We start from the raw sequence: 22119 nt of genomic DNA on the forward strand, positions 1-22119 counted from the left end.
CAGTTTACTGTCAACTTGGACTTTGTGTGAGTTTGACATTTTTGCTAAGAAAATAACTCCTAAGAGGTCACTTTGGCTAAGTGGTCTCAAGTGCTGAGTTGGAGTGGCAGCTCCCCTAGTTTGGTGCGTTGGAAGCCAGCTTCTGAAAAAAATGCTGTCGACTGAACAGGGAGCTTCTTGTTGTAACAATGTAAAGAGTCCTGGGAAAATGTTTTTCATAGAATTGTTAGACTTCAAGTGTCCTGAGCTGTGTTGCACTGCACAAGTTTGTCTGTGTCTCTGGGACAAAAAACAGCAACGGATCCCGTTATTCAACTTCAAGTGTTGTGATTCACAATGAGCGCAACAGACAACAGTTGATCCTTTGTAGCAGTATCATATCTGCACTTTCTAACATTGTAAGACCAAGTCAAAATCCTGGCTGCATTGGCCGGGAATCGAACCCGGGCCTCCCGCGTGGCAGGCAAGAAGTAAGAAGTAAGAAGTCCCTGAGAGGGACTAAAAAATTCACTGTCACAATCCCAAATTCTCATTTTATTTTACCTACCATGTATGAATTACTCTCCTTGGACCATTTCCTTATTTTTTTATTCCTTAGATGTACAGAGAGTTAACTTTTACTCACCTCACCTTGAGAGTAGGGCTAGCGTAAAGCCCCTTTCTTAGGTGGTAAGTAATGGGACTGCTGAATAGAAAGAACATTTCTCCCCGTCGGGGAATCGAACCCCGGTCTTCCGCGTGACAGGCGGAGATACTGTCCACTATACTAACGAGGACTTCTGTGGTGCTGTTTTTGGCTCGTAAACGGGCTGATGGCAGCGTTCCAGTATTTACCAGGACTATACAGAGAACCTGAGGAAAGCATGTCCAACTTCGGGGTCCGATTCATAAAATAGGGATAGGGTAGGGTGAGGGTTGAGGAAAGCATGTCCAACTACAGGATCCGATATATAAAATACAGCCTGGACACAATCCTTTTTCATTTCCAGTGACTGCAGTTTACTGTCAATCGAACCCGGGCTTCCCACGTGGCAGGCGAGAATTCTACCATTGAACCACCAATGCTCGACACAAGGCATGATGGGTACCAGACGCGCGCATACAGCGCCATCATCCAGTGTCTTCATCGGGTAAAAACTGCAATTATTTTACATGTCTGGTTCAAGGTCAGCCTGGACACAATCCTTTTTCATTTCCAGTGACTGCAGTTTACTGTCAACTTGGACTTTGTGTGAGTTTGACATTTTTGCTCAGAAAAGAACTCCTAAGAGGTCACTTTGGCTAAGTGGTCTCAAGTGCTGAGTTGGAGTGGCAGCTCCCCTAGTTTGGTGCGTTGGAAGCCAGCTTCTGAAAAAAATGCTGTCGACTGAACAGGGAGCTTCTTGTTGTAACAATGTAAAGAGTCCTGGGAAAATGTTTTTCATAGAATTGTTAGACTTCAAGTGTCCTGAGCTGTGTTGCACTGCACAAGTTTGTCTGTGTCTCTGGGACAAAAAACAGCAACGGATCCCGTTATTCAACTTCAAGTGTTGTAATTCACAATGAGCGCAACAGACAACAGTTGATCCTTTGTAGCAGTATCATATCTGCACTTTCTAACATTGTAAGACCAAGTCAAAATCCTGGCTGCATTGGCCGGGAATCGAACCCGGGCCTCCCGCGTGGCAGGCAAGAAGTAAGAAGTAAGAAGTCCCTGAGAGGGACTAAAAAATTCACTGTCACAATCCCAAATTCTCATTTTATTTTACCTACCATGTATGAATTCCTCTCCTTGGACCATTTCCTTATTTTTTTATTCCTTAGATGTACAGAGAGTTAACTTTTACTCACCTCACCTTGAGAGTAGGGCTAGCGTAAAGCCCCTTTCTTAGGTGGTAAGTAATGGGACTGCTGAATAGAAAGAATATTTCTCCCCGTCGGGGAATCGAACCCCGGTCTTCCACGTGACAGGCGGAGATACTGTCCACTATACTAACGAGGACTTCTGTGGTGCTGTTTTTGGCTCGTAAACGGGCTGATGGCAGCGTTCCAGTATTTACCAGGACTATACAGAGAACCTGAGGAAAGCATGTCCAACTTCGGGGTCCGATTCATAAAATAGGGATAGGGTAGGGTGAGGGTTGAGGAAAGCATGTCCAACTACAGGATCCGATATATAAAATACAGCCTGGACACAATCCTTTTTCATTTCCAGTGACTGCAGTTTACTGTCAATCGAACCCGGGCTTCCCACGTGGCAGGCAAGAATTCTACCATTGAACCACCAATGCTCGACACAAGGCATGATGGGTACCAGACGCGCGCATACAGCGCCATCATCCAGTGTCTTCATCGGGTAAAAACTGCAATTATTTTACATGTCTGGTTCAAGGTCAGCCTGGACACAATCCTTTTTCATTTCCAGTGACTGCAGTTTACTGTCAACTTGGACTTTGTGTGAGTTTGACATTTTTGCTAAGAAAAGAACTCCTAAGAGGTCACTTTGGCTAAGTGGTCTCAAGTGCTGAGTTGGAGTGGCAGCTCCCCTAGTTTGGTGCGTTGGAAGCCAGCTTCTGAAAAAAATGCTGTCGACTGAACAGGGAGCTTCTTGTTGTAACAATGTAAAGAGTCCTGGGAAAATGTTTTTCATAGAATTGTTAGACTTCAAGTGTCCTGAGCTGTGTTGCACTGCACAAGTTTGTCTGTGTCTCTGGGACATAAAACAGCAACGGATCCCGTTATTCAACTTCAAGTGTTGTGATTCACAATGAGCGCAACAGACAACAGTTGATCCTTTGTAGCAGTATCATATCTGCACTTTCTAACATTGTAAGACCAAGTCAAAATCCTGGCTGCATTGGCCGGGAATCGAACCCGGGAATCGAACCCGGGCCTCCCGCGTGGCAGGCAAGAAGTAAGAAGTAAGAAGTCCCTGAGAGGGACTAAAAAATTCACTGTCACAATCCCAAATTCTCATTGTATTTTACCTACCATGTATGAATTCCTCTCCTTGGACCATTTCCTTATTTTTTTATTCCTTAGATGTACAGAGAGTTAACTTTTACTCACCTCACCTTGAGAGTAGGGCTAGCGTAAAGCCCCTTTCTTAGGTGGTAAGTAATGGGACTGCTGAATAGAAAGAATATTTCTCCCCGTCGGGGAATCGAACCCCAGTCTTCCGCGTGACAGGCGGAGATACTGTCCACTATACTAACGAGACCTTCTGTGGTGCTGTTTTTGGCTCGTAAACGGGCTGATGGCAGCGTTCCAGTATTTACCAGGACTATACAGAGAACCTGAGGAAAGCATGTCCAACTTCGGGGTCCGATTCATAAAATAGGGATAGGGTAGGGTGAGGGTTGAGGAAAGCATGTCCAACTACAGGATCCGATATATAAAATACAGCCTGGACACAATCCTTTTTCATTTCCAGTGACTGCAGTTTACTGCCAATCGAAACCCGGGCTTCCCACGTGGCAGGCGAGATTTCTACCATTGAACCACCAATGCTCGACACAAGGCATGATGGGTACCAGACGCGCGCATACAGCGCCATCATCCAGTGTCTTCATCGGGTAAAAACTGCAATTATTTTACATGTCTGGTTCAAGGTCAGCCTGGACACAATCCTTTTTCATTTCCAGTGACTGCAGTTTACTGTCAACTTGGACTTTGTGTGAGTTTGACATTTTTGCTAAGAAAAGAACTCCTAAGAGGTCACTTTGGCTAAGTGGTCTCAAGTGCTGAGTTGGAGTGGCAGCTCCCCTAGTTTGGTGCGTTGGAAGCCAGCTTCTGAAAAAAATGCTGTCGACTGAACAGGGAGCTTCTTGTTGTAACAATGTAAAGAGTCCTGGGAAAATGTTTTTCATAGAATTGTTAGACTTCAAGTGTCCTGAGCTGTGTTGCACTGCACAAGTTTGTCTGTGTCTCTGGGACAAAAAACAGCAACGGATCCCGTTATTCAACTTCAAGTGTTGTGATTCACAATGAGCGCAACAGACAACAGTTGATCCTTTGTAGCAGTATCATATCTGCACTTTCTAACATTGTAAGACCAAGTCAAAATCCTGGCTGCATTGGCCGGGAATCGAACCCGGGCCTCCCGCGTGGCAGGCGAGAATTCTACCATTGAACCACCAATGCTCGACACAAGGTATTATGGGTACCAGACGCGCGCAAACAGCGCCACCATGAGGTCTCCACAGCACTTTGTTGGAACGGGCTGATGGCAGCGTTCCAGTATTTACCAGGACTATACAGAGAACCTGAGGAAAGCATGTCCAACTTCGGGGTCCGATTCATAAAATAGGGATAGGGTAGGGTGAGGGTTGAGGAAAGCATGTCCAACTACAGGATCCGATATATAAAATACAGCCTGGACACAATCCTTTTTCATTTCCAGTGACTGCAGTTTACTGTCAATCGAACCCGGGCCTCCCACGTGGCAGGCGAGAATTCTACCATTGAACCACCAATGCTCGACACAAGGCATGATGGGTACCAGACGTGCGCATACAGCGCCACCATGAGGTCTCCACAGCACTTTGTTGGATTGTTTGCCAAATTTGGTAAGCACTCTCCTGTTCCCCTTCCAAGTCATTCATAATCCCTTTGGTGATCTTCTGATTTATCATCCAGTGTCTTCATCGGGTAAAAACTGCAATTATTTTACATGTCTGGTTCAAGGTCAGCCTGGACACAATCCTTTTTCATTTCCAGTGACTGCAGTTTACTGTCAACTTGGACTTTGTGTGAGTTTGACATTTTTGCTAAGAAAAGAACTCCTAAGAGGTCACTTTGGCTAAGTGGTCTCAAGTGCTGAGTTGGAGTGGCAGCTCCCCTAGTTTGGTGCGTTGGAAGCCAGCTTCTGAAAAAAATGCTGTCGACTGAACAGGGAGCTTCTTGTTGTAACAATGTAAAGAGTCCTGGGAAAATGTTTTTCATAGAATTGTTAGACTTCAAGTGTCCTGAGCTGTGTTGCACTGCACAAGTTTGTCTGTGTCTCTGGGACAAAAAACAGCAACGGATCCCGTTATTCAACTTCAAGTGTTGTGATTCACAATGAGCGCAACAGACAACAGTTGATCCTTTGTAGCAGTATCATATCTGCACTTTCTAACATTGTAAGACCAAGTCAAAATCCTGGCTGCATTGGCCGGGAATCGAACCCGGGCCTCCCGCGTGGCAGGCGAGAATTCTACCATTGAACCACCAATGCTCGACACAAGGCATTATGGGTACCAGACGCGCGCAAACAGCGCCACCATGAGGTCTCCACAGCACTTTGTTGGAACGGGCTGATGGCAGCGTTCCAGTATTTACCAGGACTATACAGAGAACCTGAGGAAAGCATGTCCAACTTCGGGGTCCGATTCATAAAATAGGGATAGGGTAGGGTGAGGGTTGAGGAAAGCATGTCCAACTACAGGATCCGATATATAAAATACAGCCTGGACACAATCCTTTTTCATTTCCAGTGACTGCAGTTTACTGTCAATCGAACCCGGACCTCCCACGTGGCAGGCGAGAATTCTACCATTGAACCACCAATGCTCGACACAAGGCATGATGGGTACCAGACGCGCGCATACAGCGCCACCATGAGGTCTCCACAGCACTTTGTTGGATTGTTTGCCAAATTTGGTAAGCACTCTCCTGTTCCCCTTCCAAGTCATTCATAATCCCTTTGGTGATCTTCTGATTTATCATCCAGTGTCTTCATCGGGTAAAAACTGCAATTATTTTACATGTCTGGTTCAAGGTCAGCCTGGACACAATCCTTTTTCATTTCCAGTGACTGCAGTTTACTGTCAACTTGGACTTTGTGTGAGTTTGACATTTTTGCTAAGAAAAGAACTCCTAAGAGGTCACTTTGGCTAAGTGGTCTCAAGTGCTGAGTTGGAGTGGCAGCTCCCCTAGTTTGGTGCGTTGGAAGCCAGCTTCTGAAAAAAATGCTGTCGACTGAACAGGGAGCTTCTTGTTGTAACAATGTAAAGAGTCCTGGGAAAATGTTTTTCATAGAATTGTTAGACTTCAAGTGTCCTGAGCTGTGTTGCACTGCACAAGTTTGTCTGTGTCTCTGGGACAAAAAACAGCAACGGATCCCGTTATTCAACTTCAAGTGTTGTGATTCACAATGAGCGCAACAGACAACAGTTGATCCTTTGTAGCAGTATCATATCTGCAATTTCAAAAATTGTAAGACCAAGTCAAAATCCTGGCTGCATTGGCCGGGAATCGAACCAGGGCCTCCCGCGTGGCAGGTAAGAAGTAAGAAGTAAGAAGTCCCTGAGAGGGACTAAAAGATTCACTGTCACAATCCCAAATTCTCATTTTATTTTACCTACCATGTATGAATTACTCTCCTTGGACCATTTCCTTATTTTTTTATTCCTTAGATGTACAGAGAGTTAACTTTTACTCACCTCACCTTGAGAGTAGGGCTAGCGTAAAGCCCCTTTCTTAGGTGGTAAGTAATGGGACTGCTGGTAGAAAGAATATTTCTCCCGTCGGGGAATCGAACCCCGGTCTTCCGCGTGACAGGCGGAGATACTGTCCACTATACAAACGAGGACTTCTGTGGTGCTGTTTTTGGCTCGTAAACGGGCTGATGGCAGCGTTCCAGTATTTACCAGGACTATACAGAGAACCTGAGGAAAGCATGTCCAACTTCGGGGTCCGATTCATAAAATATGGATAGGGTAGGGTGAGGGTTGAGGAAAGCATGTCCAACTACAGGATCCGATATATAAAATACAGCCTGGACACAATCCTTTTTCATTTCCAGTGACTGCAGTTTACTGCCAATCGAACCCGGGCTTCCCACGTGGCAGGCGAGAATTCTACCATTGAACCACCAATGCTCGACACAAGGCATGATGGGTACCAGACGCACGCATACAGCGCCATCATCCAGTGTCTTCATCGGGTAAAAACTGCAATTATTTTACATGTCTGGTTCAAGGTCAGCCTGGACACAATCCTTTTTCATTTCCAGTGACTGCAGTTTACTGTCAACTTGGACTTTGTGTGAGTTTGACATTTTTGCTAAGAAAAGAACTCCTAAGAGGTCACTTTGGCTAAGTGGTCTCAAGTGCTGAGTTGGAGTGGCAGCTCCCCTAGTTTGGTGCGTTGGAAGCCAGCTTCTGAAAAAAATGCTGTCGACTGAACAGGGAGCTTCTTGTTGTAACAATGTAAAGAGTCCTGGGAAAATGTTTTTCATAGAATTGTTAGACTTCAAGTGTCCTGAGCTGTGTTGCACTGCACAAGTTTGTCTGTGTCTCTGGGACAAAAAACAGCAACGGATCCCGTTATTCAACTTCAAGTGTTGTGATTCACAATGAGCGCAACAGACAACAGTTGATCCTTTGTAGCAGTATCATATCTGCACTTTCTAACATTGTAAGACCAAGTCAAAATCCTGGCTGCATTGGCCGGGAATCGAACCCGGGCCTCCCGCGTGGCAGGCAAGAAGTAAGAAGTAAGAAGTCCCTGAGAGGGACTAAAAAATTCACTGTCACAATCCCAAATTCTCATTTTGTTTTACCTACCATGTATGAATTCCTCTCCTTGGACCATTTCCTTACTTTTTTATTCCTTAGATGTACAGAGAGTTAACTTTTACTCACCTCACCTTGAGAGTAGGGCTAGCGTAAAGCCCCTTTCTTAGGTGGTAAGTAATGGGACTGCTGGTAGAAAGAATATTTCTCCCCGTCGGGGAATTGAACCCCGGTCTTCCACGTGACAGGCGGAGATACTGTCCACTATACTAACGAGGACTTCTGTGGTGCTGTTTTTGGCTCGTAAGCGGGCTGATGGCAGCGTTCCAGTATTTACCAGGACTATACAGAAAACCTGAGGAAAGCATGTCCGATTCATAAAATAGGGATAGGGTAGGGTGAGGGTTGAGGAAAGCATGTCCAACTACAGGATCCGATATATAAAATACAGCCTGGACACAATCCTTTTTCATTTCCAGTGACTGCAGTTTACTGTCAATCGAACCCGGGCTTCCCACGTGGCAGGCAAGAATTCTACCATTGAACCACCAATGCTCGACACAAGGCATGATGGGTACCAGACGCGCGCATACAGCGCCATCATCCAGTGTCTTCATCGGGTAAAAACTGCAATTATTTTACATGTCTGGTTCAAGGTCAGCCTGGACACAATCCTTTTTCATTTCCAGTGACTGCAGTTTACTGTCAACTTGGACTTTGTGTGAGTTTGACATTTTTGCTAAGAAAAGAACTCCTAAGAGGTCACTTTGGCTAAGTGGTCTCAAGTGCTGAGTTGGAGTGGCAGCTCCCCTAGTTTGGTGCGTTGGAAGCCAGCTTCTGAAAAAAATGCTGTCGACTGAACAGGGAGCTTCTTGTTGTAACAATGTAAAGAGTCCTGGGAAAATGTTTTTCATAGAATTGTTAGACTTCAAGTGTCCTGAGCTGTGTTGCACTGCACAAGTTTGTCTGTGTCTCTGGGACATAAAACAGCAACGGATCCCGTTATTCAACTTCAAGTGTTGTGATTCACAATGAGCGCAACAGACAACAGTTGATCCTTTGTAGCAGTATCATATCTGCACTTTCTAACATTGTAAGACCAAGTCAAAATCCTGGCTGCATTGGCCGGGAATCGAACCCGGGAATCGAACCCGGGCCTCCCGCGTGGCAGGCAAGACGTAAGAAGTAAGAAGTCCCTGAGAGGGACTAAAAAATTCACTGTCACAATCCCAAATTCTCATTGTATTTTACCTACCATGTATGAATTCCTCTCCTTGGACCATTTCCTTATTTTTTTATTCCTTAGATGTACAGAGAGTTAACTTTTACTCACCTCACCTTGAGAGTAGGGCTAGCGTAAAGCCCCTTTCTTAGGTGGTAAGTAATGGGACTGCTGAATAGAAAGAATATTTCTCCCCGTCGGGGAATCGAACCCCAGTCTTCCGCGTGACAGGCGGAGATACTGTCCACTATACTAACGAGACCTTCTGTGGTGCTGTTTTTGGCTCGTAAACGGGCTGATGGCAGCGTTCCAGTATTTACCAGGACTATACAGAGAACCTGAGGAAAGCACGTCCAACTTCGGGGTCCGATTCATAAAATAGGGATAGGGTAGGGTGAGGGTTGAGGAAAGCATGTCCAACTACAGGATCCGATATATAAAATACAGCCTGGACACAATCCTTTTTCATTTCCAGTGACTGCAGTTTACTGCCAATCGAAACCCGGGCTTCCCACGTGGCAGGCGAGATTTCTACCATTGAACCACCAATGCTCGACACAAGGCATGATGGGTACCAGACGCGCGCATACAGCGCCATCATCCAGTGTCTTCATCGGGTAAAAACTGCAATTATTTTACATGTCTGGTTCAAGGTCAGCCTGGACACAATCCTTTTTCATTTCCAGTGACTGCAGTTTACTGTCAACTTGGACTTTGTGTGAGTTTGACATTTTTGCTAAGAAAAGAACTCCTAAGAGGTCACTTTGGCTAAGTGGTCTCAAGTGCTGAGTTGGAGTGGCAGCTCCCCTAGTTTGGTGCGTTGGAAGCCAGCTTCTGAAAAAAATGCTGTCGACTGAACAGGGAGCTTCTTGTTGTAACAATGTAAAGAGTCCTGGGAAAATGTTTTTCATAGAATTGTTAGACTTCAAGTGTCCTGAGCTGTGTTGCACTGCACAAGTTTGTCTGTGTCTCTGGGACAAAAAACAGCAACGGATCCCGTTATTCAACTTCAAGTGTTGTGATTCACAATGAGCGCAACAGACAACAGTTGATCCTTTGTAGCAGTATCATATCTGCACTTTCTAACATTGTAAGACCAAGTCAAAATCCTGGCTGCATTGGCCGGGAATCGAACCCGGGCCTCCCGCGTGGCAGGCGAGAATTCTACCATTGAACCACCAATGCTCGACACAAGGTATTATGGGTACCAGACGCGCGCAAACAGCGCCACCATGAGGTCTCCACAGCACTTTGTTGGAACGGGCTGATGGCAGCGTTCCAGTATTTACCAGGACTATACAGAGAACCTGAGGAAAGCATGTCCAACTTCGGGGTCCGATTCATAAAATAGGGATAGGGTAGGGTGAGGGTTGAGGAAAGCATGTCCAACTACAGGATCCGATATATAAAATACAGCCTGGACACAATCCTTTTTCATTTCCAGTGACTGCAGTTTACTGTCAATCGAACCCGGGCCTCCCACGTGGCAGGCGAGAATTCTACCATTGAACCACCAATGCTCGACACAAGGCATGATGGGTACCAGACGTGCGCATACAGCGCCACCATGAGGTCTCCACAGCACTTTGTTGGATTGTTTGCCAAATTTGGTAAGCACTCTCCTGTTCCCCTTCCAAGTCATTCATAATCCCTTTGGTGATCTTCTGATTTATCATCCAGTGTCTTCATCGGGTAAAAACTGCAATTATTTTACATGTCTGGTTCAAGGTCAGCCTGGACACAATCCTTTTTCATTTCCAGTGACTGCAGTTTACTGTCAACTTGGACTTTGTGTGAGTTTGACATTTTTGCTAAGAAAAGAACTCCTAAGAGGTCACTTTGGCTAAGTGGTCTCAAGTGCTGAGTTGGAGTGGCAGCTCCCCTAGTTTGGTGCGTTGGAAGCCAGCTTCTGAAAAAAATGCTGTCGACTGAACAGGGAGCTTCTTGTTGTAACAATGTAAAGAGTCCTGGGAAAATGTTTTTCATAGAATTGTTAGACTTCAAGTGTCCTGAGCTGTGTTGCACTGCACAAGTTTGTCTGTGTCTCTGGGACAAAAAACAGCAACGGATCCCGTTATTCAACTTCAAGTGTTGTGATTCACAATGAGCGCAACAGACAACAGTTGATCCTTTGTAGCAGTATCATATCTGCACTTTCTAACATTGTAAGACCAAGTCAAAATCCTGGCTGCATTGGCCGGGAATCGAACCCGGGCCTCCCGCGTGGCAGGCGAGAATTCTACCATTGAACCACCAATGCTCGACACAAGGCATTATGGGTACCAGACGCGCGCAAACAGCGCCACCATGAGGTCTCCACAGCACTTTGTTGGAACGGGCTGATGGCAGCGTTCCAGTATTTACCAGGACTATACAGAGAACCTGAGGAAAGCATGTCCAACTTCGGGGTCCGATTCATAAAATAGGGATAGGGTAGGGTGAGGGTTGAGGAAAGCATGTCCAACTACAGGATCCGATATATAAAATACAGCCTGGACACAATCCTTTTTCATTTCCAGTGACTGCAGTTTACTGTCAATTGAACCCGGACCTCCCACGTGGCAGGCGAGAATTCTACCATTGAACCACCAATGCTCGACACAAGGCATGATGGGTACCAGACGCGCGCATACAGCGCCACCATGAGGTCTCCACAGCACTTTGTTGGATTGTTTGCCAAATTTGGTAAGCACTCTCCTGTTCCCCTTCCAAGTCATTCATAATCCCTTTGGTGATCTTCTGATTTATCATCCAGTGTCTTCATCGGGTAAAAACTGCAATTATTTTACATGTCTGGTTCAAGGTCAGCCTGGACACAATCCTTTTTCATTTCCAGTGACTGCAGTTTACTGTCAACTTGGACTTTGTGTGAGTTTGACATTTTTGCTAAGAAAAGAACTCCTAAGAGGTCACTTTGGCTAAGTGGTCTCAAGTGCTGAGTTGGAGTGGCAGCTCCCCTAGTTTGGTGCGTTGGAAGCCAGCTTCTGAAAAAAATGCTGTCGACTGAACAGGGAGCTTCTTGTTGTAACAATGTAAAGAGTCCTGGGAAAATGTTTTTCATAGAATTGTTAGACTTCAAGTGTCCTGAGCTGTGTTGCACTGCACAAGTTTGTCTGTGTCTCTGGGACAAAAAACAGCAACGGATCCCGTTATTCAACTTCAAGTGTTGTGATTCACAATGAGCGCAACAGACAACAGTTGATCCTTTGTAGCAGTATCATATCTGCAATTTCAAAAATTGTAAGACCAAGTCAAAATCCTGGCTGCATTGGCCGGGAATCGAACCAGGGCCTCCCGCGTGGCAGGTAAGAAGTAAGAAGTAAGAAGTCCCTGAGAGGGACTAAAAGATTCACTGTCACAATCCCAAATTCTCATTTTATTTTACCTACCATGTATGAATTACTCTCCTTGGACCATTTCCTTATTTTTTTATTCCTTAGATGTACAGAGAGTTAACTTTTACTCACCTCACCTTGAGAGTAGGGCTAGCGTAAAGCCCCTTTCTTAGGTGGTAAGTAATGGGACTGCTGGTAGAAAGAATATTTCTCCCGTCGGGGAATCGAACCCCGGTCTTCCGCGTGACAGGCGGAGATACTGTCCACTATACAAACGAGGACTTCTGTGGTGCTGTTTTTGGCTCGTAAACGGGCTGATGGCAGCGTTCCAGTATTTACCAGGACTATACAGAGAACCTGAGGAAAGCATGTCCAACTTCGGGGTCCGATTCATAAAATATGGATAGGGTAGGGTGAGGGTTGAGGAAAGCATGTCCAACTACAGGATCCGATATATAAAATACAGCCTGGACACAATCCTTTTTCATTTCCAGTGACTGCAGTTTACTGCCAATCGAACCCGGGCTTCCCACGTGGCAGGCGAGAATTCTACCATTGAACCACCAATGCTCGACACAAGGCATGATGGGTACCAGACGCACGCATACAGCGCCATCATCCAGTGTCTTCATCGGGTAAAAACTGCAATTATTTTACATGTCTGGTTCAAGGTCAGCCTGGACACAATCCTTTTTCATTTCCAGTGACTGCAGTTTACTGTCAACTTGGACTTTGTGTGAGTTTGACATTTTTGCTAAGAAAAGAACTCCTAAGAGGTCACTTTGGCTAAGTGGTCTCAAGTGCTGAGTTGGAGTGGCAGCTCCCCTAGTTTGGTGCGTTGGAAGCCAGCTTCTGAAAAAAATGCTGTCGACTGAACAGGGAGCTTCTTGTTGTAACAATGTAAAGAGTCCTGGGAAAATGTTTTTCATAGAATTGTTAGACTTCAAGTGTCCTGAGCTGTGTTGCACTGCACAAGTTTGTCTGTGTCTCTGGGACAAAAAACAGCAACGGATCCCGTTATTCAACTTCAAGTGTTGTGATTCACAATGAGCGCAACAGACAACAGTTGATCCTTTGTAGCAGTATCATATCTGCACTTTCTAACATTGTAAGACCAAGTCAAAATCCTGGCTGCATTGGCCGGGAATCGAACCCGGGCCTCCCGCGTGGCAGGCAAGAAGTAAGAAGTAAGAAGTCCCTGAGAGGGACTAAAAAATTCACTGTCACAATCCCAAATTCTCATTTTGTTTTACCTACCATGTATGAATTCCTCTCCTTGGACCATTTCCTTATTTTTTTATTCCTTAGATGTACAGAGAGTTAACTTTTACTCACCTCACCTTGAGAGTAGGGCTAGCGTAAAGCCCCTTTCTTAGGTGGTAAGTAATGGGACTGCTGGTAGAAAGAATATTTCTCCCCGTCGGGGAATTGAACCCCGGTCTTCCACGTGACAGGCGGAGATACTGTCCACTATACTAACGAGGACTTCTGTGGTGCTGTTTTTGGCTCGTAAGCGGGCTGATGGCAGCGTTCCAGTATTTACCAGGACTATACAGAAAACCTGAGGAAAGCATGTCCGATTCATAAAATAGGGATAGGGTAGGGTGAGGGTTGAGGAAAGCATGTCCAACTACAGGATCCGATATATAAAATACAGCCTGGACACAATCCTTTTTCATTTCCAGTGACTGCAGTTTACTGTCAATCGAACCCGGGCTTCCCACGTGGCAGGCAAGAATTCTACCATTGAACCACCAATGCTCGACACAAGGCATGATGGGTACCAGACGCGCGCATACAGCGCCATCATCCAGTGTCTTCATCGGGTAAAAACTGCAATTATTTTACATGTCTGGTTCAAGGTCAGCCTGGACACAATCCTTTTTCATTTCCAGTGACTGCAGTTTACTGTCAACTTGGACTTTGTGTGAGTTTGACATTTTTGCTAAGAAAAGAACTCCTAAGAGGTCACTTTGGCTAAGTGGTCTCAAGTGCTGAGTTGGAGTGGCAGCTCCCCTAGTTTGGTGCGTTGGAAGCCAGCTTCTGAAAAAAATGCTGTCGACTGAACAGGGAGCTTCTTGTTGTAACAATGTAAAGAGTCCTGGGAAAATGTTTTTCATAGAATTGTTAGACTTCAAGTGTCCTGAGCTGTGTTGCACTGCACAAGTTTGTCTGTGTCTCTGGGACAAAAAACAGCAACGGATCCCGTTATTCAACTTCAAGTGTTGTGATTCACAATGAGCGCAACAGACAACAGTTGATCCTTTGTAGCAGTATCATATCTGCACTTTCTAACATTGTAAGACCAAGTCAAAATCCTGGCTGCATTGGCCGGGAATCGAACCCGGGCCTCCCGCGTGGCAGGCAAGAAGTAAGAAGTAAGAAGTCCCTGAGAGGGACTAAAAAATTCACTGTCACAATCCCAAATTCTCATTTTGTTTTACCTACCATGTATGAATTCCTCTCCTTGGACCATTTCCTTATTTTTTTATTCCTTAGATGTACAGAGAGTTAACTTTTACTCACCTCACCTTGAGAGTAGGGCTAGCGTAAAGCCCCTTTCTTAGGTGGTAAGTAATGGGACTGCTGGTAGAAAGAATATTTCTCCCCGTCGGGTAATCGAACCCCGGTCTTCCGCGTGACAGGCGGAGATACTGTCCACTATACTAACGAGGACTTCTGTGGTGCTGTTTTTGGCTCGTAAACGGGCTGATGGCAGCGTTCCAGTATTTACCAGGACTATACAGAGAACCTGAGGAAAGCATGTCCAACTTCGGGGTCCGATTCATAAAATAGGGATAGGGTAGGGTGAGGGTTGAGGAAAGCATGTCCAACTACAGGATCCGATATATAAAACACAGCCTGGACACAATCCTTTTTCATTTCCAGTGACTGCAGTTTACTGTCAATCGAACCCCGGCCTCCCACGTGGCAGGCGAGAATTCTACCATTGAACCACCAATTCTCGATACAAGGCATGATGGGTACCAGACGCGCGCATACAGCGCCACCATGAGGTCTCCACAGCACTTTGTTGGATTGTTTGTCAAATTTGGTAAGCACTCTCCTGTTCCCCTTCCAAGTCATTCATAATCTCTTTGGTGATCTTCTGACTTATCATCCAGTGTCTTCATCGGGTAAAAACTGCAATTATTTTACATGTCTGGTTCAAGGTCAGCCTGGACACAATCCTTTTTCATTTCCAGTGACTGCAGTTTACTGTCAACTTGGACTTTGTGTGAGTTTGACATTTTTGCTAAGAAAAGAACTCCTAAGAGGTCACTTTGGCTAAGTGGTCTCAAGTGCTGAGTTGGAGTGGCAGCTCCCCTAGTTTGGTGCGTTGGAAGCCAGCTTCTGAAAAAAATGCTGTCGACTGAACAGGGAGCTTCTTGTTGTAACAATGTAAAGAGTCCTGGGAAAATGTTTTTCATAGAATTGTTAGACTTCAAGTGTCCTGAGCTGTGTTGCACTGCACAAGTTTGTCTGTGTCTCTGGGACAAAAAACAGCAACGGATCCCGTTATTCAACTTCAAGTGTTGTGATTCACAATGAGCGCAACAGACAACAGTTGATCCTTTGTAGCAGTATCATATCTGCACTTTCTAACATTGTAAGACCAAGTCAAAATCCTGGCTGCATTGGCCGGGAATCGAACCCGGGCCTCCCGCGTGGCAGGCAAGAAGTAAGAAGTAAGAAGTCCCTGAGAGGGACTAAAAAATTCACTGTCACAATCCCAAATTCTCATTTTGTTTTACCTACCATGTATGAATTCCTCTCCTTGGACCATTTCCTTATTTTTTTATTCCTTAGATGTACAGAGAGTTAACTTTTACTCACCTCACCTTGAGAGTAGGGCTAGCGTAAAGCCCCTTTCTTAGGTGGTAAGTAATGGGACTGCTGGTAGAAAGAATATTTCTCCCCGTCGGGGAATCGAACCCCGGTCTTCCGCGTGACAGGCGGAGATACTGTCCACTATACTAACGAGGACTTCTGTGGTGCTGTTTTTGGCTCGTAAACGGGCTGATGGCAGCGTTCCAGTATTTACCAGGACTATACAGAGAACCTGAGGAAAGCATGTCCAACTTCGGGGTCCGATTCATAAAATAGGGATAGGGTAGGGTGAGGGTTGAGGAAAGCATGTCCAACTACAGGATCCGATATATAAAACACAGCCTGGACACAATCCTTTTTCATTTCCAGTGACTGCAGTTTACTGTCAATCGAACCCCGGCCTCCCACGTGGCAGGCGAGAATTCTACCATTGAACCACCAATTCTCGATACAAGGCATGATGGGTACCAGACGCGCGCATACAGCGCCACCATGAGGTCTCCACAGCACTTTGTTGGATTGTTTGTCAAATTTGGTAAGCACTCTCCTGTTCCCCTTCCAAGTCATTCATAATCCCTTTGGTGATCTTCTGACTTATCATCCAGTGTCTTCATCGGGTAAAAACTGCAATTATTTTACATGTCTGGTTCAAGGTCAGCCTGGACACAATCCTTTTTCATTTCCAGTGACTGCAGTTTACTGTCAACTTGGACTTTGTGTGAGTTTGACATTTTTGCTAAGAAAAGAACTCCTAAGAGGTCACTTTGGCTAAGTGGTCTCAAGTGCTGAGTTGGAGTGGCAGCTCCCCTAGTTTGGTGCGTTGGAAGCCAGCTTCTGAAAAAAATGCTGTCGACTGAACAGGGAGCTTCTTGTTGTAACAATGTAAAGAGTCCTGGGAAAATGTTTTTCATAGAATTGTTAGACTTCAAGTGTCCTGAGCTGTGTTGCACTGCACAAGTTTGTCTGTGTCTCTGGGACAAAAAACAGCAACGGATCCCGTTATTCAACTTCAAGTGTTGTGATTCACAATGAGCGCAACAGACAACAGTTGATCCTTTGTAGCAGTATCATATCTGCACTTTCTAACATTGTAAGACCAAGTCAAAATCCTGGCTGCATTGGCCGGGAATCGAACCCGGGCCTCCCGCGTGGCAGGCGAGAATTCTACCATTGAACCACCAATGCTCGACACAAGGCATTATGGGTACCAGACGCGCGCAAACAGCGCCACCATGAGGTCTCCACAGCACTTTGTTGGAACGGGCTGATGGCAGCGTTCCAGTATTTACCAGGACTATACAGAGAACCTGAGGAAAGCATGTCCAACTTCGGGGTCCGATTCATAAAATAGGGATAGGGTAGGGTGAGGGTTGAGGAAAGCATGTCCAACTACAGGATCCGATATATAAAATACAGCCTGGACACAATCCTTTTTCATTTCCAGTGACTGCAGTTTACTGTCAATCAAACCCGGGCCTCCCACGTGGCAGGCGAGAATTCTACCATTGAACCACCAATGCTCGACACAAGGCATGATGGGTACCAGACGCGTGCATACAGCGCCACCATGACGTCTCCGCAGCACTTTGTTGGATTGTTTGTCAAATTTGGTAAGCACTCTCCTGTTCCCCTTCCAAGTCATTCATAATCCCTTTGGTGATCTTCTGACTTATCATCCAGTGTCTTCATCGGGTAAAAACTGCAATTATTTTACATGTCTGGTTCAAGGTCAGCCTGGACACAATCCTTTTTCATTTCCAGTGACTGCAGTTTACTGTCAACTTGGACTTTGTGTGAGTTTGACATTTTTGCTAAGAAAAGAACTCCTAAGAGGTCACTTTGGCTAAGTGGCCTCAAGTGCTGAGTTGGAGTGGCAGCTCCCCTAGTTTGGTGCGTTGGAAGCCAGCTTCTGAAAAAAATGCTGTCGACTGAACAGGGAGCTTCTTGTTGTAACAATGTAAAGAGTCCTGGGAAAATGTTTTTCATAGAATTGTTAGACTTCAAGTGTCCTGAGCTGTGTTGCACTGCACAAGTTTGTCTGTGTCTCTGGGACAAAAAACAGCAACGGATCCCGTTATTCAACTTCAAGTGTTGTGATTCACAATGAGCGCAACAGACAACAGTTGATCCTTTGTAGCAGTATCATATCTGCACTTTCTAACATTGTAAGACCAAGTCAAAATCCTGGCTGCATTGGCCGGGAATCGAACCCGGGCCTCCCGCGTGGCAGGCAAGAAGTAAGAAGTAAGAAGTCCCTGAGAGGGACTAAAAAATTCACTGTCACAATCCCAAATTCTCATTTTATTTTACCTACCATGTATGAATTCCTCTCCTTGGACCATTTCCTTATTTTTTTATTCCTTAGATGTACAGAGAGTTAACTTTTACTCACCTCACCTTGAGAGTAGGGCTAGCGTAAAGCCCCTTTCTTAGGTGGTAAGTAATGGGACTGCTGGTAGAAAGAATATTTCTCCCCGTCGGGGAATCGAACCCCGGTCTTTCGCGTGACAGGCGGAGATACTGTCCACTATACTAACGAGGACTTCTGTGGTGCTGTTTTTGGCTCGTAAACAGGCTGATGGCAGCGTTCCAGTATTTACCAGGACTATACAGAGAACCTGAGGAAAGCATGTCCAACTTCGGGGTCCGATTCATAAAATAAGGATAGGGTAGGGTGAGGGTTGAGGAAAGCATGTCCAACTACAGGATCCGATATATAAAATACAGCCTGGACACAATCCTTTTTCATTTCCAGTGACTGCAGTTTACTGTCAATCAAACCCGGGCCTCCCACGTGGCAGGCGAGAATTCTACCATTGAACCACCAATGCTCGACACAAGGCATGATGGGTACCAGACGCGTGCATACAGCGCCACCATGAGGTCTCCACAGCACTTTGTTGGATTGTTTGTCAAATTTGGTAAGCACTCTCCTGTTCCCCTTCCAAGTCATTCATAATCCCTTTGGTGATCTTCTGACTTATCATCCAGTGTCTTCATCGGGTAAAAACTGCAATTATTTTACATGTCTGGTTCAAGGTCAGCCTGGACACAATCCTTTTTCATTTCCAGTGACTGCAGTTTACTGTCAACTTGGACTTTGTGTGAGTTTGACATTTTTGCTAAGAAAAGAACTCCTAAGAGGTCACTTTGGCTAAGTGGTCTCAAGTGCTGAGTTGGAGTGGCAGCTCCCCTAGTTTGGTGCGTTGGAAGCCAGCTTCTGAAAAAAATGCTGTCGACTGAACAGGGAGCTTCTTGTTGTGACAATGTAAAGATTCCTGGGAAAATGTTTTTCATAGAATTGTTAGACTTCAAGTGTCCTGAGCTGTGTTGCACTGCACAAGTTTGTCTGTGTCTCTGGGACAAAAAACAGCAACGGATCCCGTTATTCAACTTCAAGTGTTGTGATTCACAATGAGCGCAACAGACAACAGTTGATCCTTTGTAGCAGTATCATATCTGCACTTTCTAACATTGTAAGACCAAGTCAAAATCCTGGCTGCATTGGCCGGGAATCGAACCCGGGCCTCCCGCGTGGCAGGCGAGAATTCTACCATTGAACCACCAATGCTCGACACAAGGTATTATGGGTACCAGACGCGCGCAAACAGCGCCACCATGAGGTCTCCACAGCACTTTGTTGGAACGGGCTGATGGCAGCGTTCCAGTATTTACCAGGACTATACAGAGAACCTGAGGAAAGCATGTCCAACTTCGGGGTCCGATTCATAAAATAGGGATAGGGTAGGGTGAGGGTTGAGGAAAGCATGTCCAACTACAGGATCCGATATATAAAATACAGCCTGGACACAATCCTTTTTCATTTCCAGTGACTGCAGTTTACTGTCAATCGAACCCGGACCTCCCACGTGGCAGGCGAGAATTCTACCATTGAACCACCAATGCTCGACACAAGGCATGATGGGTACCAGACGCGCGCATACAGCGCCACCATGAGGTCTCCACAGCACTTTGTTGGATTGTTTGCCAAATTTGGTAAGCACTCTCCTGTTCCCCTTCCAAGTCATTCATAATCCCTTTGGTGATCTTCTGATTTATCATCCAGTGTCTTCATCGGGTAAAAACTGCAATTATTTTACATGTCTGGTTCAAGGTCAGCCTGGACACAATCCTTTTTCATTTCCAGTGACTGCAGTTTACTGTCAACTTGGACTTTGTGTGAGTTTGACATTTTTGCTAAGAAAAGAACTCCTAAGAGGTCACTTTGGCTAAGTGGTCTCAAGTGCTGAGTTGGAGTGGCAGCTCCCCTAGTTTGGTGCGTTGGAAGCCAGCTTCTGAAAAAAATGCTGTCGACTGAACAGGGAGCTTCTTGTTGTAACAATGTAAAGAGTCCTGGGAAAATGTTTTTCATAGAATTGTTAGACTTCAAGTGTCCTGAGCTGTGTTGCACTGCACAAGTTTGTCTGTGTCTCTGGGACAAAAAACAGCAACGGATCCCGTTATTCAACTTCAAGTGTTGTGATTCACAATGAGCGCAACAGACAACAGTTGATCCTTTGTAGCAGTATCATATCTGCAATTTCAAAAATTGTAAGACCAAGTCAAAATCCTGGCTGCATTGGCCGGGAATCGAACCCGGGCCTCCCGCGTGGCAGGTAAGAAGTAAGAAGTAAGAAGTCCCTGAGAGGGACTAAAAAATTCACTGTCACAATCCCAAATTCTCATTTTATTTTACCTACCATGTATGAATTACTCTCCTTGGACCATTTCCTTATTTTTTTATTCCTTAGATGTACAGAGAGTTAACTTTTACTCACCTCACCTTGAGAGTAGGGCTAGCGTAAAGCCCCTTTCTTAGGTGGTAAGTAATGGGACTGCTGGTAGAAAGAATATTTCTCCCGTCGGGGAATCGAACCCCGGTCTTCCATGTGACAGGCGGAGATACTGTCCACTATACAAACGAGGACTTCTGTGGTGCTGTTTTTGGCTCGTAAAAAGGCTGATGGCAGCGTTCCAGTATTTACCAGGACTATATAGAGAACCTGAGGAAAGCATGTCCAACTTCGGGGTCCGATTCATAAAATATGGATAGGGTAGGGTGAGGGTTGAGGAAAGCATGTCCAACTACAGGATCCGATATATAAAATACAGCCTGGACACAATCCTTTTTCATTTCCAGTGACTGCAGTTTACTGCCAATCGAACCCGGGCTTCCCACGTGGCAGGCGAGAATTCTACCATTGAACCACCAATGCTCGACACAAGGCATGATGGGTACCAGACGCGCGCATACAGCGCCATCATCCAGTGTCTTCATCGGGTAAAAACTGCAATTATTTTACATGTCTGGTTCAAGGTCAGCCTGGACACAATCCTTTTTCATTTCCAGTGACTGCAGTTTACTGTCAACTTGGACTTTGTGTGAGTTTGACATTTTTGCTAAGAAAAGAACTCCTAAGAGGTCACTTTGGCTAAGTGGTCTCAAGTGCTGAGTTGGAGTGGCAGCTCCCGTAGTTTGGTGCGTTGGAAGCCAGCTTCTGAAAAAAATGCTGTCGACTGAACAGGGAGCTTCTTGTTGTAACAATGTAAAGAGTCCTGGGAAAATGTTTTTCATAGAATTGTTAGACTTCAAGTGTCCTGAGCTGTGTTGCACTGCACAAGTTTGTCTGTGTCTCTGGGACAAAAAACAGCAACGGATCCCGTTATTCAACTTCAAGTGTTGTGATTCACAATGAGCGCAACAGACAACAGTTGATCCTTTGTAGCAGTATCATATCTGCACTTTCTAACATTGTAAGACCAAGTCAAAATCCTGGCTGCATTGGCCGGGAATCGAACCCGGGCCTCCCGCGTGGCAGGCAAGAAGTAAGAAGTAAGAAGTCCCTGAGAGGGACTAAAAAATTCACTGTCACAATCCCAAATTCTCATTTTGTTTTACCTACCATGTATGAATTCCTCTCCTTGGACCATTTCCTTATTTTTTTATTCCTTAGATGTACAGAGAGTTAACTTTTACTCACCTCACCTTGAGAGTAGGGCTAGCGTAAAGCCCCTTTCTTAGGTGGTAAGTAATGGGACTGCTGGTAGAAAGAATATTTCTCCCCGTCGGGGAATCGAACCCCGGTCTTCCGCGTGACAGGCGGAGATACTGTCCACTATACTAACGAGGACTTCTGTGGTGCTTTTTTTGGCTCGTAAACGGGCTGATGGCAGCGTTCCAGTATTTACCAGGACTATACAGAGAACCTGAGGAAAGCATGTCCAACTTCGGGGTCCGATTCATAAAATAGGG

At 45.5% G+C, this 22119-nt stretch overlaps 13 non-coding genes across 13 annotated transcripts; all 13 read right to left on the minus strand.

Moving 5' to 3' along the window:
- Positions 1–704: 704 nt before the first annotated feature.
- On the minus strand, positions 705–776 carry trnad-guc (transfer RNA aspartic acid (anticodon GUC)). Its single transcript has one exon. It is a non-coding gene; the product is annotated as a tRNA-Asp (tRNA).
- A 1133-nt stretch (positions 777–1909) lies between these two features.
- On the minus strand, positions 1910–1981 carry trnad-guc (transfer RNA aspartic acid (anticodon GUC)). The gene has a single exon. It is a non-coding gene; the product is annotated as a tRNA-Asp (tRNA).
- A 2070-nt stretch (positions 1982–4051) lies between these two features.
- Positions 4052–4122, minus strand: trnag-gcc (transfer RNA glycine (anticodon GCC)). Its single transcript has one exon. It is a non-coding gene; the product is annotated as a tRNA-Gly (tRNA).
- Positions 4123–5126: 1004 nt separating this feature from the next.
- trnag-gcc (transfer RNA glycine (anticodon GCC)) lies at positions 5127–5197 on the minus strand. The gene has a single exon. It is a non-coding gene; the product is annotated as a tRNA-Gly (tRNA).
- Positions 5198–7685: 2488 nt separating this feature from the next.
- Positions 7686–7757, minus strand: trnad-guc (transfer RNA aspartic acid (anticodon GUC)). The gene has a single exon. It is a non-coding gene; the product is annotated as a tRNA-Asp (tRNA).
- Positions 7758–9814: 2057 nt separating this feature from the next.
- On the minus strand, positions 9815–9885 carry trnag-gcc (transfer RNA glycine (anticodon GCC)). The gene has a single exon. It is a non-coding gene; the product is annotated as a tRNA-Gly (tRNA).
- Positions 9886–10889: 1004 nt separating this feature from the next.
- On the minus strand, positions 10890–10960 carry trnag-gcc (transfer RNA glycine (anticodon GCC)). Its single transcript has one exon. It is a non-coding gene; the product is annotated as a tRNA-Gly (tRNA).
- A 2488-nt stretch (positions 10961–13448) lies between these two features.
- On the minus strand, positions 13449–13520 carry trnad-guc (transfer RNA aspartic acid (anticodon GUC)). Its single transcript has one exon. It is a non-coding gene; the product is annotated as a tRNA-Asp (tRNA).
- Positions 13521–15950: 2430 nt separating this feature from the next.
- trnad-guc (transfer RNA aspartic acid (anticodon GUC)) lies at positions 15951–16022 on the minus strand. The gene has a single exon. It is a non-coding gene; the product is annotated as a tRNA-Asp (tRNA).
- A 958-nt stretch (positions 16023–16980) lies between these two features.
- On the minus strand, positions 16981–17051 carry trnag-gcc (transfer RNA glycine (anticodon GCC)). The gene has a single exon. It is a non-coding gene; the product is annotated as a tRNA-Gly (tRNA).
- A 1285-nt stretch (positions 17052–18336) lies between these two features.
- trnad-guc (transfer RNA aspartic acid (anticodon GUC)) lies at positions 18337–18408 on the minus strand. Its single transcript has one exon. It is a non-coding gene; the product is annotated as a tRNA-Asp (tRNA).
- Positions 18409–19366: 958 nt separating this feature from the next.
- Positions 19367–19437, minus strand: trnag-gcc (transfer RNA glycine (anticodon GCC)). Its single transcript has one exon. It is a non-coding gene; the product is annotated as a tRNA-Gly (tRNA).
- Positions 19438–21925: 2488 nt separating this feature from the next.
- Positions 21926–21997, minus strand: trnad-guc (transfer RNA aspartic acid (anticodon GUC)). The gene has a single exon. It is a non-coding gene; the product is annotated as a tRNA-Asp (tRNA).
- Positions 21998–22119: the final 122 nt, after the last annotated feature.

This window comes from Labrus bergylta, chromosome 9, assembly GCF_963930695.1.
Source record: "Labrus bergylta chromosome 9, fLabBer1.1, whole genome shotgun sequence".
Lineage (NCBI taxonomy): Eukaryota > Metazoa > Chordata > Actinopteri > Labriformes > Labridae > Labrus > Labrus bergylta.